General features: G+C 42.4%; 1 protein-coding gene across 5 annotated transcripts in view; it reads left to right on the top strand.

Annotated features, from left to right (window-relative positions):
- LCLAT1 (lysocardiolipin acyltransferase 1) overlaps window positions 1–22,571 on the top strand; it is a 138,673-nt gene that overhangs the window by 23,043 nt on the left and 93,059 nt on the right. Inside the window, exons 2-4 of one of the 5 annotated variants that reach the window (XM_077341039.1) lie at window positions 9,782–9,934; window positions 17,602–17,665; window positions 18,932–19,006. The exons of 1 other annotated variant lie outside the window; for it this stretch is intronic. The gene's annotated coding sequence lies outside the window, so the exon portion shown is untranslated. The remainder of the gene's footprint in view (window positions 1–9,781; window positions 9,935–17,601; window positions 17,666–18,931; window positions 19,007–22,571) is intronic. 3 more of the 5 variants (XM_077341019.1, XM_077341030.1, XM_077341004.1) reach the window with 3 other exon arrangements.

Genomic DNA, 22,571 nt, shown 5'->3' with positions numbered 1-22,571 from the left:
CCATTATCAAGTAATTTTTTGCCTCTCAGTTTTTTCAGTGCAAGTAGTCTCCAGGGTTTTACTTAACTACAAATTCTTTAAAGAGATATTTTATATACCCCAAACTGTCATCAAAAGCAGTCATATCAAAGGTTCATTCCATATGCTAATCTCTTAATGAAGGAACAGCTGTAAACCAGTGCTCACTAGCTATATTGGTCTCTTCTTTCTGCTGTAGCCCAGAATGCTCCCTGTGCTATTTCTGGGGGCACCTGTCCCCCTGGGGCAACATTTTAGGTTCAGTGGGAGTGGGAGATAGAAAAAACTCCATGTTTGGAAATACATTTGTGGAAATGTTTCTTGAATCCAGCTTGAATCATTAGTCAGCTGATACTGGTCTCCATCCCTATGTGCATCTGCAAGCACTTCTTTCCTGGTGCTCCTGATAAGGAGTGTTTCCTGGTGTCTGTTTCTCCTGTTGCAGTGGTGCTTTCCCTGAGGAAGGAGCTAGACTATCTGCCCTAATGGCTTCTGAGAACAGGCTGTACTGGAGGTGAACGAGGGGAATTTTAGACTAGATATAATCTATTTCAGGCCGTATCTTTCTAAACTTTCTTCAAAATACCATAGGAAACTTGTAGGCAAGTTTAATGTTATATTTCTCTTAATGGCAGGAAGCTTTTCCTAAAGTAAGTTTACCTTCTCATATACGTTAAACTGCTTGACTCATTTCAGTGTTTGCCTCTTTTAATTACATATATTATGTATCATCAAGTTGCTTCTGATTTAATAGCAACCATAGGAATTAATGACCTTTAAAATGTCCTGGAAACAGTTTAAACCCACAATGAAACACCTCTATTGAAAAGAAATGTGATGTTCAGTGCATATATTTTCTTCCTACTCTGACTTGAATGAGGACATTTGAAGTGAATTGTTTTGCCCTGAGACAAAAGAGTGGTGTTGACCATGTTTATTCCCAGTGGAAATTGAACCAGATGTAATCTTCTATTGTGTCATGTGGTATGCTATTTTGGTGGTCTGTGCGCCTGGAAATTATTCCGTGGTCCAAACATTAATTCTGGATGGGAAAGGTAGAACGTTTGCAATAATCTCCAGCTATACCTAGTAGAATCCTTTTTAATATTTCTGATTTCCAAAAGGAGTCTCATATTCCTTCCGGTTTGCTATAAGAGAGAGTGGGTGGAAGGTTAGTGCTAGCCCACTCAGGTAGAAGGAATTTTTGAACTCTTCAAAACAACATTTTAATTAATTAAAATAAGACTTATACTTGATAACTTAATAAACAAGTCGAAAATAAACACTGTGCGTATTTGCTGGAGCTTTCAGTGTTCTGTAGGGCCTGCAAAACGGAGCTCTTCCACCAGGTCTATGGTTGAAGCCGGGCGGCAGGGAAGATCAGCCCCCCCCCCATAGGAGTGGTGGTAGCGAAGTCTATCAGCACTAGGGTTGTACGATTCGGCTGCCTGCATGTGTGCGTTGACCGGCGCGCCCGTGCCTCCCTCCCCCCAAGGAGATACGCTGGCTGCTACAGGCAGGAACAGCTGCTTTGGCGGCCGAATCACACAACCCTAGCACCCTCTTACACATTCCCCTCTAGGTGAAATAGATTTGGGGTTTTAGGTCCAGAAGGAGTTTTTTCGCTGCAGCATCTTGGTTTTATGGGGTTGTTTGTATTGTATATATTGTGTTTTTTATATCGGTTTTAATGGATTGTACTGGAGTTTTTATCTGAGTGTTATAACCTGCCTCGAGCCTTCGGGGCGAGGCAGGTAATAAATATAATAATAATAATAGTAGTAGTAATACTAATAGTAATAATAATAATAGATTTTAAAAGAGTGAAAGGTTTACAGGCTTGCACAGTCCTATTGAGGAGTGATTGTATCTTGCTTTGGTATGGATGTAATTACTTAAAAATTGAATCTAGTAAGTAACATATGCCATGAGAATGGATTTTTGACCCTGGTTTCTTTTGACACTCTTTCCAATTACTTTTGTAGAATATTGACAGGCAAATAAATCAGAATGATTGGTACTTAAATCCTGCATTTCCTTTGCAACTACGGTGCCATTCAGTCTTAGACCAAGTCTCCCCCTGTTTGGCCTCAACATGTACATGATTCTTCACATTGCCTACAGAATATTTTTACTGGATTGATGCATAATCAATTGGATATGATTTGGTTTATATATGACAAGAAACAGTTATTTAATCAGGTTTTTGTTTCTTAAGCATCATGTGTTCCTGATTAAAACAAGGGGGCAGGCCTGTTTCAGTGTAACACTTTTTCTCCCAGAGGTCAGGAGGACGTCCTGGTGGGTGTTTCCCACCTCTCTTCGAGGAAGTCAGGTCATGTTGCGCACTTCCTGTCCTCCATGGGAAACCCTTTCTTTTGCCTAAGTCTTTCTCCTACTTCGAAAGGGAGCTCAGCAAGATTCAACATCATTCTGTGATTGATTGAGATTAATAAAACTTAATTGTTGTGTTAATTGAATTCCGGACTACCTTGCCACAGGTGGGTAAGGGACAAAAGATGGCTGTTCGTGGATCCCCAGTGTGGCAGTGCTGCCTTCCACAGTCGCAAGGTACCTTCCCGGGAACAGACACACCTGGAGCGTTTCCCATGGAGGACAGAAAGTGTGCAGTTTGACCTGTCTCCTTCAAAGAGAGGTGGGAAACACCCACAGGATGTCTTCCTGCCCTCGCGGGAGAAGGACCCTTCTCGGTGAGTAACCAATAGTTGTTCTCAACTGGCAGTCTTCAAGCAAAGGTTGGATACACACTTTTCTTGGATGATTTAGGATGCTTTGGGCTGATCCTGTGTTGAGCAGGGGGTTGGACTAGATGGCCTGTATGGCCCCTTCCAACCCTATGATTCTATAAAATAGTTGCTGCTCTCCTGGCTTAAGTTCTGTAACTACCAATTATAATGCAATGTGTGCATTCTCTTTTGAGCAATTTTTATGATCTACCAGTTGATTAAATGTTTGGCATCATCCAAACCTATTTTGTGAGTTTGCATTGGAATGGAAATGCCCTTATCCCAGCTAATGAGACAGTTCAGTCTTGGTTGCTGACAGGAGTTTCTGGTTGTTCATAGCTCTTCATGTGTTAGCAGATCCACAGTGTGAAGTCACTTCTGTGATTGTGACCTCTGAGATAAAATTGTTGGGGTGTATATTCAGGGGTCTGCAATGATAGCTTTGTCTACTAGCAAGCTATTATTTGTGATTTCTCCTGACCTTCCATCATGAAGTCCTCTGCCATCACCTGAGAGCTTATATGAGAGTCAGGTTTGTCTTGCATTTGGCACAATATATTGTGTTTGTAAAAAATGAGAATCAATATTTCAGAGTATGTTAATGTATAGATACTAAAATTAGTGGATTAATTTGTGTGTATTCACTACAACATTTAATATTGATTCTTCCAGTTGTAATTTTACCTTGCTGACAGTTTTGCTTTAATTCTGTCTGAGCCCACTATTTGACTTCTTGTTTGAGATGCCAAACATCCATTCTTGTAACTGAAACCTAGAGTATACAGACATAGAATGTGTTAGCATGCAAGGAGGGATCATAGAATCATAGAATCATAGAGTTGGAAGGGGCCATACAGGCCATCTAGTCCAACCCCCTGCTCAACGCAGGTTTAGCCCAAAGCATCCTAAAGCATCCAAGAAAAGTGTGTATCCAACCTTTGCTTGAAGACTGCCAGTGAGGGGGAGCTCACCACCTCCTTAGGCAGCCTATTCCACTGCTGAACTACCCTGACTGTGAAAAACTTTTTCCTGATATCTAGCCTATATCGTTGTACTTGAAGTTTAAACCCATTACTGCGTGTCCTCTCCTCTGCAGCCAGCAGAAACAGCATCCTGCCCTCCTCCAAGTGACAACCTTTCAAATACTTAAAGAGGGCTATCATGTCCCCTCTCAACCTCCTTTTCTCCAGGCTGAACATTCCCAAGTCCCTCAACCTATCTTCATAGGGCTTGGTCCCTTGGCCCCAGATCATCTTCGTCGCTCTCCTCTGTACCCTTTCAATTTTATCGACGTCCTTCTTGAAGTGAGGCCTCCAGAACTGCACACAGTACTCCAGGTGTGGTCTGACCAGTGCCGTATACAATGGGACTATGACATCTTGTGATTTTGATGTGATGCCTCTGTTGATACAGCCCAAAATGGCATTTGCCTTTTTTACCGCTGCATCACACTGCCTGCTCATGTTTAGTTTACAATCCACAAGTACCCCAAGGTCTCGTTCACACACAGTGCTACCTAGAAGCGTATCCCCCATCCAGTAGGCATGCTTTTCATTTTTCTGACCCAGATGCAGAACTTTACACTTATCTTTATTAAATTGCATCTTGTTCTCATTTGCCCATTTTTCCATTGTGTTCAGATCTCGTTGAACTCTGTCTCTATCTTCCGGAGTATTTGCCAGTCTCCCAATTTGGTGTCATCTGCAAACTTGATGAGTAGTCCCTCCACCCCCTCATCTAGATCATTAATAAATATGTTAAAAAGTACCGGGCCGAGCACCGAGCCCTGAGGTACCCCGCTACTCACCTCTCTCCAGTCTGATGAAACACCATTGACAACAACTCTTTGAGTGCGGTTCTCTAACCAATTCCCTATCCACCTAACTATCTGAAAATCCAGATTGCAGTCCTTCAACTTATCTATCAGAACATCATGGGGAACCTTGTCAAAAGCTTTACTAAAATCCAAGTAAATGACATCAACCGAATTTCCCCCATCCAGCAAACCTGTTACTTGGTCAAAAAAGGAAACTAAGTTGGTCTGGCAGGACCTGTTGGAGACAAATCCATGCTGACTTCCTTGGATCACCAAATTGTCCTCCAGATGTTTGCAGATTGCTCCCTTTAATATCTGCTCCATTATCTTCCCCACAACAGAGGTCAGACTCACTGGTCTGTAGTTTCCTGGGTCATCCTTCCTCCCTTTTTTGAAGATCGGAATAACGTTTGCTCTTTTCCAGTCCTCCGAGACATCTCCAGTCCTGAAAGAGGTTCCGAAGATGATGGACAAGGGCTGTGCAAGTTCTCTGGAAAGTTCTTTGAGTACTCTCGGGTGCATTTCATCCGGACCAGGGGATTTGAACTCATCCAGTGCAGCTAAATGCCTCTCGACAACCTCTCTATCCATGTTAACCTGCCACCCAGACACTATCCTTTGGCTACGGCCATCTCTAGATGTGCCTAAACACTTTGACCTGTGGGAAAAAACAGATGTAAAATAGGCACTAAGCCTTTCTGCTTTCTCTGCATCTTTCGTTAGAGTTTGTCCATCCGCACCCAACAGTGGGCCTATTGCCTCCTTGACTTTACGTTTGCTCCTCACATAACTGAAAAATCTTTTCTTGTTACAATGGGCTTCCCTGGCCAATCTTAGCTCACTCTCAGCTTTGGCCTTTCTGATGATTGATCTACAGTGCCTAGTAACCTGTAGGTACTCTTCTTTAGAGCTCTGTCCTTCCCTCCATTTCCTGAACATTTTCCTTTTCTTTCTTAGTTCCTCTTGAAGTTCTCTGTTCATCCAAATAGGCTTCTTAGAGCTCCTGCAGTGTTTTCGTCTTTCTGGGATAGTTATTGATTGAGCATGCAATAGCTCTTGTTTGAGTAGCGCCCACCCTTCACATGCTCCCTTCCCTTCCAGCATTCTAGTCCATGGTATGACACTCATCATGTCTCTGAGTTTATTAAAGTTTGCCCTACGAAAATCCAACATCCGCGTCTGGCTACAAGCTTCCTTGGCTCCCCCGTGTTTGAATGTTCCTTGGAATGTAATATTTTTTTTAAAAAATAGTAGTGTTGGCTATGTTAATCCCCCCCCTCCAATGTCCATGTGTGTATATAGCAGGGAATTCTGTTTTATTTATTTCTTTGGCAGAGAGGACTTACAAGAATATGATCATACTGTGGAAGAAAGTTGATGGTTCAGAATCTTACCTCATTCTATATAATTAACTCTCACATGGGTATTAAACAACATCAAAATCTAATTTTGGGAAAATATATTTTTAATACTTTTGTGATCTTCTTCCAGTAACTTCACAAGTGACTATAACTGTATGATGACTTCTTTCCATTATGCCAAGTTAAATTAAATGTAAATAGAAAGTAACAGACCTCAAAAGTCTCTGGTTAAATTTGAACTCTGTTTCCCAGATTGGGCAAGTGCCTTTGAACTGAGGTCATTGTTTTTTCTATGCATTTTATGTTCCAAATTCTCAAAATTAAATAAATGCACTTGCTGTTGAATGTGGAACAAGTGATGTCACAAACATAATTTTGGTGAAATGAAAGATGTTGACAATTTTCTGGATCAACACTCTTACTAAGAAAAAATCTAATTAGTAAAATCAGATTATGCTAATAATATAATGATATGAAGAATTTAATGTCTTTTAACCCCTTAGGAACAAAGCCTTAACCAAACTCCACATTAAGATAGCATACTAATTATATCACTTCAGACTTGTTTGTTAATGTTTGTCCTTAAAGTAATACCTTTAAAGGCTACTGTAAAATACTTCTGGAATATTTCATAGACAATAGAAGTTTTACAGTAAAATGTCACCTCAGCTGCCTGTACTTCTCGTTCACCTACTTTCTTCGAACCAGATTTGGCAGCGTAAAGTGAAACAATCTGAATTTTAATGCACAATTAATATTGAATCATTTTTAAGTTGGATACAGTGTGAGGAAACCAACACTGTATACATTAAGTTGTCAAACTGTGACTTGAAGAATTAACACATTCCTCTGTATGGGCCTGTGTTGAAAGAGACATTGGTGAAAGCCTTCCTAAAAAAGCTATCCTTGGTCCCTAGTGATCTGACCAATTATTAGCCAGTTGGCTCATTCTATGCATGGTACAACTTGTGTGGCTGGTAGCAGAACAGCTCCAATCATTTTCACTCTTCTTCAGTCATTGGTTTCTCTGCCTTTAAGTTGAATACTAGAGGCAGTACAGCTTTGTTAATTATAGATTTTAGCAACATTTTACATTTTATTTATTCTTTATTATAACCTCTATTCTCCAGGATCTTCTTGAGATAGCTAACAACCTTGGTATCCTTCTTGGAGTATCAGGATCAAAACCAGATGAGTTAATGATCTGAAACTGGAAGGAGGTAGATTTGAGACCCGAAGTACCTTAGAAACCAACAGTTTTTTCAGGGTATAAGCTTTCTAGAGTCAGGATTTCATTTCTCAGACACAAGTAGAAAGTCCTTAAATCTCAGTCAGAAAGTGGAAGGGGTATAATGGATAAGGGACTCAGAATGTAAAGATACAATACAAAAAGTAATCTGCTTGTTTAGAGCAGGGGAGAAATGTCCAACATAGGTTGCAGGTCTAATGATATGTGGAACCAGTTTGAACTGAGAACTGTATGTAACCACTTTTTTTGTCTTTTCATTTAGTAACCAGTAGTTTACTCTTATTATTTAGTTAGGGCCTATCTTGCAGCAAGTTTTGTCTTGGTATTATTCTGGCTTTGTTCATCTATTTCCTTACTAGAGAGCCAGTTTGGTGCAGTGGTTAAGAGCGGGGGGCTCTAATCTGGAGAATGGAGCCAGATGGATGACCTTGGGCCAGTTACTGTTCTCTCAGAGCTCTTTCTGCTTCACCTACTTCATAAAGTTCCTGTTGTGGGGAGAGGAAAGCTAGGGAATGGCAAGTGCTTGAGAAAGCCTGAATTAGACATTCAAAAGACTACATTCTGGTCCTGGGAGTGGCATTTACTAAGCAGTGGACCAAGGTATTTAAAATGGATTCCAATGAAAAACAGGCATTACATTAAAAAAAAAAAAAGTGGTCAGAGTTCCATAAAAATGAGATATCAGAAGACTGTAGAAATGTTTAAAAATGTAAAGATTAAGGTGAACAGTTTAATGCCTGGAAAGGGGCAGAACAGACCATTTGTAACACACTTAAATTGGAGTAGTTTTGATGGGAAAAGGTATCAAGCTGTGGCTGATTAGTTCATCTTCCCTGAATTGTTCAGGTGCAGATGGTACAGTGTTATGTGAGCAGTACAACTGAGAATAAAAATCACTTTAATAGAGCAGCTGTTGCTCTGACATTTCCTTTCAGAGTCATTCTAAGTATTTTAAGAGAATCTTGCCAATATGGATTTATTGGTCGAATAATTTCAAAGGAATACAGTGTTCTTTGAAAATTAGGTCAAGATCTGTGAAGAGGAAGAGTGAGGAGGTGTTGGACTAATTTAGTGTCACTGTGAATAGAGATGGGTAAAATAACAGGTGAATGGTTTCTTAGTAGGAGAAACTAAATAACATTGAATATTTTTAATTTATAATTGGTGTAATAGTAGTGAAGTCAGGAACATTAACGTCATTTATACCCAAATTTATCCACAGTAGAACCCCAAAGTGGCTTAAAACATTCTTCCCTCCGTCATTCTGTCCTCAAAATAATCTGTGGGATGGGTGAGGCTGAGAGTTTGTGACTCGACCCAAAGTCACTTAGCAGGCTTCCATAGCAGAGTGAAAATTCAAACCTGAGTCTCTTGAATCTTAGTTTCATTCTCATTACTGCACCATGGTGACTATGTTAAGCATCACAGTTGTCCTAGATGACCTTTGTCTCCTGTTGAACTTGCTTATAGTTTTATGCAGTGTTAACCAGAGTAAATCTGCATAGGATTATACTGTTACTGTACTTTTTAATTCTGTCCTTCCTCTAAGGCGGGGGTCCTCAACCCCCGGTCCGCGGCCTGGTAGCGGGCCGCAAAGGCCGTAGTACCGGGCTGCCAGCAGCCGCGCCTGCCTTCCCCCCCCCACACAGCGAGAGAGGGGGAAAGAGGCAGGCGCAGCCGCCAGCACGCCAGCGACGCAAATGTGCACGCATTCGTGGCAACTATGCGTGCACGTTTACGTGCAGCTGTGGCGGCTGGGCCACCGGCTCTCTCCCACCCTCGGAGGCGGTCCCTGACCACAAGAAGGTTGGGGACCGCTACTGTAAGGAGCTCATAAAAGTATACATTATCCCGTTTTTCTTCACATCAGCCTGTCAATTAGGTTCTCAGCCAGGATTTTGTGAAAATATGGGGTTTCTTGATAGCTGTAAAGGGTTTTCTGAATGGGTGGGCGTTAAACATTTATTGTGATGTGACCATATGTGGTAATGTCAACCCACCGACTCCTTCCTCAAATGGCCAGTGATGGCCCTGGAGAGGGTGGGAAAGGGAGAGCCCCCTGGTGGGTGTAAACACAGCTATTCTTCCTAACCACATTCTGCATAATCATGCCCCTTCTGGGGTTTCTAAATACCAGTTTGTGGCTCTGACAACCAGCAAAGCATTTGCTTATTCCCCTCCTTCCCCTTCTTCTACATAAATTGTAATCAACTTCGTATCAATAGAAAAGCCTTATTCAGCTGTTTGTTCCCCGCAGAAGCTGTTTGTGAAACAGGCTGAGCTCCTGGGTCCTGTTGGGAATTTCCTTGACTAGTCACAGAGTGGGAGTTACTTTTGTTGATCATTTGTATTGTACATTATCTTTGAGTCTATGTAAAGAATATAGATTGTTAATTAAAACGTTTGTATACCTTTTCTAATCGTATAATAATTTTGGCATTTGATATTTCTTTGTAGTGAGTTTATTCATCTCTTGCTAATAAAGTGAAACATTCCACATTGTCGTAATGCAATACGCCATTCTCTGCTAGTTGCATAGTCTGACATGTTGGATCTGGCTACTCATGAGAAAAAAAAATCTGTTTGACAGGCTACTGTTGATTTGAAATTCAGCAAAGCCAGATATTTGGTTCTGATCACTCAGTTTGGAAATGCACCATGAAGTATGAAGTCAGACAGCTACTGCGCTGCTCTGTAGACATCTGCAATTGTAGAAGCAGTCAAACCTCATATTTTTAACCAGGTAATAAAATAAATTTTATACTGCTCCCTGTTTGCTGTATGATGGAATTCTTCATGCATACGTTGTGGTTTTCAGTTGAAATCTGTGTGTATTCAGAGTTTGTGGTGTAGTGCAGTTTGTGAAGTAGGACAAGGACCTGAAATGACCAGGTTTAAAACCCTTGCTTGACCACGGAAGTCTGCTAGGTTGACCATCTACCTGTCACTACCTTTCAGTTTAACCTACTTCACAGAGTTGTTGTGGGAATTAAGAAGAGGGGGAACTAGGTGAAAAGCTTTGAGTCTCTTAATTGAGAGGAAAAAGTGGAATATAAATAAAATATGTTGAAACACACCAAATTCCCAGCTTAGCAATGAGTGCAGCTGTATCGTTGGCGATAAAAAGACTGCGGTATAAAATAACTTCTGGATGAACAGTATTATTCAAATAACTACTGGAATATGCACATCTACCACTGTATTCCTTTGAATGCATTTCTTTTAGAAAGCAGCTTTTTCTATTGTTAACCAAGAATTTTAAAAATTAACTAGAAAACAAAACAAAATAGTTAGGACTTGCTGTCTCTCGTTTCCTGGAGACAGAAAATGTATTATTAAAATAACTACTGGAATCTGCACATCAATGACCATTTATGCACTGGGAACTTCACTGCTGCAGCTCCCTTGCAGGAGCACAAATCGGGGGCGGATGATGTGCACTAGGCCAAATGCTCCCCCGTGTGGGTGCAGGAAGAGGTGAGGCAACGTGCCGTGACTAAAACTCCAGCCTGCAGCCCAGCATAAAACCTCCAGTGCGTAAACGGTCTACCAAATAGCCATCAGGTTTGTTCGTTTGTTGTTAGGTGCGAAGTCGTGTCTGACTCATCGTGTCTGACCCGTCGCGACCCCATGGACAATGATCCTCCAGGCCTTCCTGTCCTCTACCATTCCCCGGAGTCCATTTAAGCTTGCACCGACTGCTTCAGTGACTCCATCCATCCACCTCATTCTCTGTCCTTCTTTTGCCCTCAATTGCTCCCAGCATTAGGCTCTTCTCCAGGGAGTCCTTCCTTCTCATCAGGTGGCCAAAGTATTTGAGTTTCATCTTCGGGATCTGGCCTTCTAAGGAGCAGTCAGGGCTGATCTCCTCTAGGACTGACCGGTTTGTTTGCTTTGCGGGTGCCGATAGGCCCCTTCCCTCCGATTGTCAGGGGCTTTCCGCACCGGGATCCTTGTAGCAAATTGTTTGCTGAACGAAAAATCACCATTTAAAATAGTGGAATTCGTCATTATGCATACCTGACTTTGTAGTGGAATCCAGTTGCGTTTCCATCGTTTCCCACAAGCTTCCGGTCTCAGCAAAAATCGCTAGAAAGGAAGCGCTATTGCTGAGCTCGTCCCGCCCCTGGCCGTCAAGCAGCCAATGGGCAGCCGTTAGCATGCTCCCAAACTGTCCCTTTCCCTTTAAGGAAGGTTTTTTTTTTTTAAACACACACGTTGCAACGAATATGCGTTGATTCGTTGCAACGGAGAGACCCATCCAGCTGGCAGGTGTGTTTGAGCTGTCGTTTCATCGTTGCCACGCTCCCCCCGAGTGAAAAAAAAAATCCCCCCCCCCCTCACGGGCCCGATTTTCGGCCGAAAACAGTGTAAAAAATAAAGGGAAAATACATCAGCAAACGGGCTTCTCTGTTGTTTGTGCTTAGTGACTGTAAAGAGACTGTAAAGAGCTTTGGGGAGGGACTGCAGCCGGGGAAGCCTCATGGGTAAACGAAAGCTTGCCAGTTATTTGATCTCCGCTTGCTCGGAGAGAAAAAAATGGCGATCGCTTCGCTGGAAGATCAGAGGATTGAGCCAGGGGGAGGGACTTTGTAGAAACCACAACAATGGTAACGCACAGAACTTTCCCGCTAGTGTTGCAGATTGGTTGCAGGAGTGTAGCGCTTTCCGGAGGGTGAATCCAGTTTTGGGGATTTCCCTGAAAGCGCTACAAGGAAGCGCTTTTTGCGGATCGGTTTCAGGTGTGTGGCAGATTGTCAACGACGTTGTGCATAATGGCAAAACTGTAGTGATTTCAATTGGCAACCATTGTGCGATTTTGAAGGAGTGTGGAAAGCCCCTCAGTCTGGCGGCAATTGGTCCCTTGCCGTCTGACTGCCTAATCGGGAGGCGCGAAGCCTATTTACTAGTAACAATATAACAGTATAATACTATAAACAATGCAACAGTGCAACAGTACAAGGATGTATGTTGGTGATTTCTCTGACTCAAATTCTTTCAAACTTTAGTTAGAGAAGGGTTAAATGATATGGGGAACACAGTGGGTTAATCTGTGGGACTCACGAGAAACTCTTCAAGTATATTGCTGTCCATATTCACTGGTGGATTAGAGCCCTTATGCCTTCCATGCAGTAAAATCAGTTTAGAACACATAAGAGTTACATTGTAACATCAAAGAAGTAACAATTAAAATATATAAAGTACATAGGATTCTGCAGCCACTGGTACAAGCTGACTTGCAGATGTTATTTATATTCCTTTTATTCCACAGGGAGGGCTCTTTTAGGAGTGAGCCAGTTCAACATTAATCGATAATTCATTGGCCCCAACCAAATGCCTGGCGAAATAGCTCCATTTTTGCAGGCTCTTCAGAACTGTGAAAGCTCCTAAATGGCTCGCAGCTCTTCTGGGAGCTTATTCCACCACACTGGGGCTGTGGTTGAGGCCAAATGTAGATCTTGAACGCAAGGGATCAAAATTCAGTTTGAAATGGCAGAGCAGAAAGCTCTACCGGGATGGAGGGGGGCACAGTCAGCCTGTAGGTATGTGACACCAAAGCTTGAACTTGATCCAGAATTCAACCCAGGAGCCAATGCAGCTGCCTGAGAACAGGCTTGATGTGGGCTTTACGTGGTGTTCTAGTGAAAACCCACATTGCTGCATTTTGGACCAGTTGCAGTCTCCGTGTGAGGGACAGGCCTGCATGGAGCAAGCCTATATATGATAATAAAATGGGAAGCATCTCCTAGTTTTCAGTCATTAGCTCTCTTCCAAAATTTTCTATGATGTGTTTCCTTTTTAGTGCATGTATTGCAAGGAGTGAAGGGAACTGGCATGCTGAAATGGCTAATAGCTATTTAACAATAATATATTGAAGTGAACTGGAGAAAATTCTTCCTTATAGTTGTCAGCTTGATATTTGTATTACTAATTCCAATTCTTTATATTCCATTATCCATTTCCATCATGTATATGACAAGCAGCTGGTTTTAGCTTGTTTTGTCTTCTTTAGATTTTTAAATTAATACATCATCGTATATCATCATATACATACATATGAATATACTAGCAAGAAAGCCCATTGCAACCAGGAATGCAATGGGCGCTAGGACCCAGGGGACACCAGGAGGTGTTTTTTTTTCTGCTGCGTGGAGCTGTGAAAGGCTCCGACAGGGTTTTTTTGTTTTCTGCTGCTTGGAGCTGGGAAAGGCTCCTACAGGGTTTTGTTTTCTGCTGCTTGGATCTGCGAAAGGCTCCTTCCGGGGTTTTTTTTCTGCTGCTTGGATCTGTGAAAGGCTCCTGCAGGGTTTTTTTTTTCTGCTAGCTCTCGTGGGCGTGCCGGCTTGGAGCTCCTACAGGGGTTTTTTTTCCTGCTGCTTGGAGCTGGGAAAGGCTCCTTCAGGGTTTTGTTTTCTGCTGCTTGGATCTGCGAAAGGCTCCTACAGGGTTTTTTTTTCTGCTGCTTGGATCTGTGAAAGGCTCCTGCAGGGTTTTTTTTTCCTGCTAGCTCTCGTGGGCCTGCCGGCTTGGAGCTCCTACAGGGGTTTTTTTTCCTGCTGCTTGGAGCTGGGAAAGGCTCCTTCAGGGTTTTGTTTTCTGCTGCTTGGATCTGCGAAAGGCTCCTACAGGGTTTTTTTTTCTGCTGCTTGGAGCTGTGAAAGGCTCCTTCCGGGGTTTTTTTTCTGCTGCTTGGAGCTGTGAAAGGCTCCTGCAGGGTTTTTTTTTTCTGCTAGCTCTCGTCGGCGCGGCGGCTTGGAGCTCCTACAGGGGTTTTTTTTTCTGCTGCCTCTCGTCGGCGCGGCGGCTTGGAGCTCCTACAGGGGTTTTTTTTTCTGCTGCCTCTCGTCGCGCTAGCGGCGAAAGGCTCCTCCGGGGGTGTTTTTTTTTTTCTGCAGCTTCTCGGCGGCTGGAGTCTTGTGTTGTGTTTGCGGCGGGGGCTTCCTTGGGGCCGGCCTGACGCGGTGAGAGACGCTTCGCGCCTCTCACCGCGTCAGGCCGGGAGCAACTGCGAGCCGCGCTGAGCGCGGCTCGCAGTTGCTGGGGCTGGGAATCGGAGGGACCAATCGGCAGGCGCTTCGCGCCTGCCGTTTGGTCCCTCCGGTTGTCTGTCATGAGGAAGGGTCCAATCCGGACCCTTCCTCATCCCGGACACATCCCGCCCCAGAACCCCTTACTGTTTTATTTAGTCCGTGGCGCCCGCGGCGCCACGGGCGGTGTACAGATTAAGAATTCCGTATTCACTCACCAGTATTTCCATACATAGAAGCCATTTTAACCTTCCATGGTGTTGGTGGTTAGAATACCCTAAAATGAACCAGAATTTTCTGGACTGTGCCCACCCTACTCCTCACTCCAGGCTCTGATAAATACAGCTATGCAGGTTATGTGAATTTTCTACGGTGTGGTGGTTGGGAATGGCTGTAGGGAAAAACGGAAACCCCTGTGCCCTCCACCCAGGAGTGGTTTAACACAGGTGCCTGTATTTTAAGTCATCAGTAAAGAAAAGTTAATCATTTGTTACATTTTAATAAATGCAAAAGGGAATATTGAAAATTTGAAAGTATTGATTCTGCAGGATAGCCATTTTGAACCAACAAGACTTTTGAAGGTATAATCTTTCAAAAGAAGTATAGTGTCAAGATTGCGCAAGGTGATAGTACCGCTTTATTCAGCTCTGATTAGACCTCACTTAGAGTACTGTGTTCAGTTTTGAGTACCACAATTGAAGAAGGATGTAGACAAACTGGAGTGCATACAGAGAAGGGCAACAAAAATGTTGAAAGCTTTGGAGACCAAAATGTATGAGGAAAGGTTGAAGGAGCTTGGTCTGTTTAGCCTGAAGAGAAGATAACTAAGAGGTGATATGATAGCCATCTTCAGATACTTGAGGGGTCTCATATAGAAGATGGAGCAGAGTTGTTTTCTGTCGCCCTAAAAATCGGACCAGAACCAATGGGATGAAACTAATTCAAAAACATTTTCGACTAAACATCCGGAAGAAGTTCCTGAAAATTAGAGCCGTTCCTTAGTGGAACAGGCTTCCTCGGGAGGTGGTGGGTTCTCCTTTGGAAGTTTTTATAGAAAGGCTAGATAGCCATCTGACAGAAATGCTGATTCTGTGAATTTAGGCAGATTGTAAGTGGCTGAGCGGAGGGATTGTGTTCATACTTTGCTCTTGTGGTCCTTTTTTGTATATCTAGAGAAATGCTGATCACCACTTCGGGATTGGAAGGAGAATTTCCTCCAGGCCAGACTTTCTTGGGATTCTGGGATTTTTTTGGGGGGGGGGGGAGATCATCTGAGCATGGAATTGTAGTCACTGTGCGTGGGCAGGTAGTTGTGAATTTCTTGCATCCTGCAGGAGGTAAGACAAGATTCCCGTGGAAGTACCTTCCAACTCTATGAGTCAGCTTCCTTCCTCAGATGAGTTTTGGGAAATATTGGAAGGTTATTTTTCAATGAGAATAGAAATAATGATTTTTAGATTGGATATAGAATCTGTTGAATGTATTTTTAATTTCAGAGTCAATAAATGCTCTAGAATTATTGGAATATCTACATTATTTTTCCTATATGATTTAGTGTAATTTTGATTCTATATAAAATTGGGTTTAGAAATAATTTTGCGTATAATGTGTTTTTTGTATATTTGGGGTGAAGAATGCATTTGTTTTAGAAAGCAGCTTTTTCTATTGTTAACCAAGAATTTTAAAAATTAACTAAAAAACAAAACAAAATAGTTTAGGACTTGCTGTCTCTCGTTACCTGGAGACAGAAAATGTTTTGGCCTTGCTGTGGCAACCAGAAAATGTGAATGCGCAATAAACCAATAACTTGGAGTTCTGCCACAAAATAGATGAGAAATTACAAGTGCTGTGGAATAGTGGTGTTATCTCAAAATTTCCAGCCTCCAATGTGAGTTGTAACCAAATTCTTTCTCTCACTACTCTATGACCTTTTCTTACAATAGGAAAGTTATGTTAGAATACTTTTTAATATATTAATTTAGATTTAGAAGAAGCTTAGTAAACTTATGCCTACCATTGGGAAACAGGGTAGCAGTTGGAGATAACCAAGCCTGTCACTAGCAGTTGCCATGTGGGGTGCCACAAGGAGTAGTTCTCTCCCCATTCCTATTCAGTGTCTTCATGCACCTTCTTACAGATGACACTCAGCTTTTCCTCATGATGGATGGCCACCCTGACTCACACCCAGACACTTTGGTGAGATGTCTGGAAGCAGTGATGGGCTGGCTCAAGCAGAGCCATCTGAAGATCAATCCTTCAGAGACAGAAGCCCTGTGGTTTGGTAGGAAAGGTCCAGTTGACGAAGTGTACCTCCCTTTCCTGGATGGGGTGCAACTATCAGTTGCACACTCTGCCAGGAACCTAGGCATGATCTTCAACACATCCCTCTCCATGGATGAACAGGTGACCAGAGAAGCAAGGCTAGTGTTCTTCCACCTGTGCCAAGCTAAGCTACTAGTGCCCTATCTAGACCCAGAAGGCCTAGCCACAGTGATCCACATGATGGTTACCTCTAAGCTAGATTTCTGCAACTCGCTGTACATGAGCCTATCCTTATCCCTGACCTGAAAACTACATCTGGTCCAGAATGCAGTAGCCAGGGTCCTTACGAGAACACTTTGGAGGACCCACATCCAGTCTGCACTCCAACAGCTTCACTGGTTACCAGTTCTGGTAATCACCTTGAAGGCCATACATGGCTTGGGCCCTCAGTACCTGAGGGACTGTGTCTCCACCTATGCCCCCCAAAGAGCACTACTCTGCAGGCTCCAATAAGCTGGTAACCCCTGGTCTCAGGGAGGTTTGTCTGGCCTCAGCCAGGGCCAGGGCCAGGACCTTCTCTGTCCTGGCCCCCACCTGGTGAAATGAGCTCCTAGAAGAGATCAGGGCCCTGTCAGAACTAAAACAGTTTCGTAGGGCCTGCAGTATGGAGCTCTTCAACCAGGCTTTTGGTTGAGACCAATGCAATCAATCAGAACCTAGAAGCCCCCCTCATCACCAAGTACCCCTTGCAGGCAGATGTCAGAAACCATAGCACTGAAATACAAAATCATGTGTTATAAATTATAATGTTATAAGTAAATGTTAAACATTCAACAGTTTAGTGTTATGAGTTTCCATTGTTAGAAATATATATGTTCTCAATTGTTATATGTTCTCTGTATTGCACCATGAATTTTATTGTGAACTGCCCAGAACCACAAGGAAGGGTGATGTAGAAATGTAATAAATAAATAAACAAACAAACAAATGTTGTTGACTGATAAAAGGTTGGTTCCCTACATAACTAGTACAGCTGATTTAATCGAAGATTGGTTGCATTAGGTTTTTAAATTTGTGGTGGCAGGAATAAATTGGATTAAACATTTTACTAAATTTGCAGGTTATGTCTTGCAATTCAAAGTGGAAATATACTTCGGATTTCATGGTGACAGCTTAATTATTTGGTGAGTAAAAGACTAGATTTTTAATCCTTTTTGTAAGCTGGACTCTAGGATATTCAGGACTCTGGGTATTGAGGCTTCTTATTCAGGTAAAAGGAAAAATAATATGCATTTTATTGGGACAACCATCAACACATTGTCTGATCTGTTTATACATCATTTTGGCCCAGTTGTGATGGATGTTGACAGGATCCTGGTATCTGTGAAGGCTACCACTTCTGCTTTAGATCTGTGTCCACCTTTATTACTACAATCCTATGAGGACCACATAAATGAGTCACCCTGTAAAGTGGGTGAGCCTGAGAGAGCCCTGACATTACTGCTCGGTCAGAACAGTGTTATCAGTGCTGTCACCCAGCTGGCTGCATGTGGGAGAGCGGGGAATCAAACACGGCTCACCAGGTTAGCAGTTGGCGCTCCTAACCACTATACCAAGCTGGCTCTCAATATTTTGTTCCCAAACTTTTGGCATTCTGTAAAGACTGTAAAGTTCTGTAAAGTTACCTCTTCAATTCGGTAAAGTTACCTCTTCAATGGACCATAAGTAAGGCTGAGCATCAAAGAATTGAGGCTTTTGAACTCTGGTGCTGGAGAAGACTCTTGCGAGTCCCTTGGACTGCAAGGCAAACTAACCAGTCAGTCCTAGAGGAGATCAGCCCTGACTGCTCTTTAGAAGGCCAGATCCTGAAGATAAAACTCAAATACTTTGGCCACCTCATGAGAAGGAAGGACTCCCTGGAGAAGAGCCTAATGCTGGGAGCGATTGAGGGCAAAAGAAGAAGGGGACGACAGAGATTGAGGTGGCTGGATGGAGTCACTGAAGCAGTAGGTGCAAACTTAAATGGACTCCGGGGAATGGTAGAGGACAGGAAGGCCTGGAGGATAATTGTCCATGGGGTCGCGATGGGTCGGACACGACTTTGCACCTAACAATAACAACAAAGACTGTAAAATAGAATTATTCATTAGGCATTTTTATATAAGGTTGTATTGTAACATAATGGTCCTGGAAGACATTTCAATAAAAGTCACAAGGCTATGCTATTAATATATACTATCCACACACAAACACACATACACTCTATACTAGTAATACTATATACACACAAACATCTATACCAGTAATATATATTATCTATTGCTGTATATTTTATCTTGCTTTCACTGCAGTCTATTTCTGCATTTGGAATGCCATTTTCTTGCATTATTTACATGTCATGTTTAATATTAAATAGCACTTTGAGTTGTAACACTTGTCTATTCTGACAGGAAAATTGCTGAGACAGTTGGATTCCCCACACAAAACTGTGCATTTGTTGCAGAATTCAAAAATTGTTCAGAAAGGTACAACAAAATCATAATTTACAAATGAGTTACCTCTTCAAGGCCCAAAACTTTGAGCGACATTCTCAGCAGTTATGTTTATGATCATAGAAGTGGAGTAATCTAATTTTCTACAAATGTGGCCAACCTTTTGAATTGAAATCTTGAGCCAAAGTCGGTCACTTAGCAGAGTGGCTATACTTTTAATTAGGCTACAAGTTACCAGTATTTTCCTTTTTTATAAGCTGGTGTTCCAGTGGTAAAAAACATGATTTAAGATGGCATGTATAGGATAATAATGAAACCCCCCTGCTTGTATTTACTTTTTGTTTGTTTTATATATATATATATATATATATATATATATATATATATATATATATATATATATATATATATATATATATATATATATATATATATATTGAAAGTACCAGTTTCTTATGTGAACTCCTGTATGTAATTTTATAAACTGTCCCAGTGTAATCTTAATTGTCACAGTACAATCTTAAATAATGAGAATGAGACTATTAATGATAGAAAAATTCACAGCCAATGATTGAATGTTTTGAGATTGTTCAGTGTTTAGCCTGCAAAACCTCTTAATATATAGGATAGTTTTAATAGTAATAATGGATGAAACCAAGACCACCTTAGTTTGAAGTGGATTGGAAATATTTATTCTGTCTTTTGGAGAACACTGAAGGGGAAAAAACAGCATTTGTTTTTTCTGAGAATCCTTAAAAAACATTTGGGAAACCCAGCAGACCCTTCTCAGTCATTCTGTTTTCTGGTTTCACCTTCCTGTTTCCCACACATTAGCATCTTTACAGAGATGCTGTGGGGCACAAGAAAATAGAAGTAATCAGTTCAAACTTCTAGGCAAAGTTTGGCGGTATATTAACATACAGTATAATTAAAATGATTAACAGATTCCAGAGATTAGAAAAAAACAGTAATTTTCATTTCCTTGTATTCACTTGAGATTGAATTGCATGAGAAACATCTAGGGTTCAATAAGAATGGGCAACTAGATAATCAGTTGCTGACAGCAGTTAGCTGAGACCTTGCCCTTCTGCCCCCTGCCTGTACTCTCAAGCATGGAAGCATCTTAGGGCATCAACTATATACACATACACACACACACACACACACACACACACAGATATATATATCTTTTCCCTCTTAATAAAACAGTAAGGGGTGTTGGGGTGGGCTCAGTCTGTGATGAGGAAGGGCAACAATTGGTCCCATGGCCCTGGACTGACAAGCGGAGGGGCCATTCGGAAGGTGCAAAGCGCCTTCCGATTGGCCCCTCACCAGGACAGACCAAAATTCCATCCAGCCAGGGGCAATCTGGATAAATGGCTGCCAGTCTGCCCCTGACCACCAAAGGGAGAGGAGGTCAGCAGGGCTGCAAAGGGGGATGAGAACAGAGGCTTGGACAGGCTGCGCCAGCCCTTTTCACCCCAAGGCTGTCCTAACTGTCATGTCCAACTGTGAATTGCCTCAGAGCCCTGAGAGAGCTGGCAGGAGGCTGCAGAGTGCTCCCCCTCCCCCCCTTCAGGCCTGCTGCAAAGGAGCCTCTGACAGCCCTTCCTGAGGTGAAGGAGGCCTTTCTGAGAGCAACGCAGGGGAGCCTGAGGGCCTTCCTTTTGAGGGGGCGGGACTTTCCCCTTCTGCCAAACAGTTGCTTGACCGGGAAGCCACAGAAAAGCCCCTTCTCACTTAAAATACTGCTCTGGCCGGGGGTTAGACACAGCCAAGCCATGTTTCTTTCTTCTTTGCAACTCTCTGCAGGTTTGAGGCCACTGCACAGCATTATTCTGCTGATGAAACTGGGTTTTTTGCCTCCTGTTTCATCTGCACAACAACCCTGTGCAGTAGCCCTCAAGTCTTTCAATTCAACAACAACCTGTGTTGGAGGCCTTAAATGTTTCTTCTCTACCACAACCCTCTCGAAAGTAGCCCTTTCTGCCTGGGGAGCTGATCTTTATACTCTGCAGGTGAGCTGTAATTTCAGGAGCTCTCCAGGCCCCACCTGGAGGTTGGCTGCCCCTGGGTTGGAAATATTCCTGGAGGTTTGGAGTTGGGACTTCAAAATCGTACAATGCCTCAGAGTCCAGCCTTCAAAGGAGCCATTTTTGCCTGCAGTTGGGAGGGAGTGGTGCAGGTGTGCCCCTCCTGGGCTATGGGCTATGGCCAGCCCTTACCAGCAACTGTTTGTATTCTGGGGCGCAGACAGGCAGACCAGCATCAGTCCTGTGAGTCTGGAAAGTGCAGGAAGATCTAAATAAATACTTACGTCCTGAAACTGTAAATAGTGAGAGGGAGAGGAAGGGAAGATGATTGGAAAATGCTTTGAGACACCTGAGGCCTGCTGGGTCACTGTGGCCCATTCCCAGTTCTCTGACCACTCACAACCCCACATACCTCACAGGTTGACTATTGTGGAGAGACAAATGGAAAAGGTGTTTGTGAACCGCTTTGAGACTCCTTTGGGTAGTAAGCAATAGGATACAAAAATCTGTTCTTCTAAGGAGCAACCATGAAAAAGAAGCATGTGGGCACATAACATTTTATCAACAGTGAAAAAATGGAAAAGAAGGAACAGGGTGGACACCTGTGTACTGTGACTACCCCATGTGTATTAGGGCAGAGGGGCATTTCGGTGTCTGTGGCCTAATTTACGCAATAAGGGAAATGACACAGAACTGGGGGGAATTGGTTGCCATTTAATCTTCCCCTAAGAAGAGTCACCAGTCTGATTTTCCCTTCACATATCTGAAGACATGGCTCTGGAAAGCTCATCTGTAACCACTATGCCAAAATTCCCAAACGTCAGTCCTCTCCCACACTCAACTAACATTCCAAACCACAGGTTCTTGACACCCATATCTCCACACCCATGCCCTCATTTGCCACCATACCACCACAACCTCCCACACAACACACACATTCAACCCCATGCTGTTACAGACTGGACAACTCCTCCCCTTCCTCTTCCCACTGCCAAGCTCTAGCGCCCGTTGTATTCTTGGATACAATGGGCTTTGCCCCTAGTGTGTGTGTGTGTGTGTGTGTGTGTGTGTGTATATATATATATAGAGAGAGAGAGATAGAGATAGAGATAGAGATAGAGAGATATAGATATATAGAGATAGATATAGATATAGATATATATATAGATATATATATATATATACATATATATATATATATACATATATACATATACATATACATATACATATATATATATACATATACATATATATATATACATATACACATATACATATACATATACATATACATATACATATACATATATATACATACATACACAATTCCAAATTACACTGCATTGTACTAGTCATAGTTACAGTACAGTCTACTTGTTCAAATCAGTAATTCCAATAAAGAGATAAATTAAAATACAGAGCGCTTCTGAGGGATTGCTGAGAATGTAGGCTAGGATATGTAGTGAGCTAAGAAACCAATATGTTTCTTAAGTTACAATATAATCTACTTGCTCAAATCAATTATAAGAGATAAATCAAAATACAGAGGATATTTGGTCTTT

The sequence above is a fragment of the Paroedura picta genome, chromosome 1 (assembly GCF_049243985.1).
Source record: "Paroedura picta isolate Pp20150507F chromosome 1, Ppicta_v3.0, whole genome shotgun sequence".
Taxonomy (NCBI): Eukaryota; Metazoa; Chordata; class Lepidosauria; order Squamata; family Gekkonidae; genus Paroedura; species Paroedura picta.
This window is presented reverse-complemented; position numbering and strand designations above follow the sequence as displayed.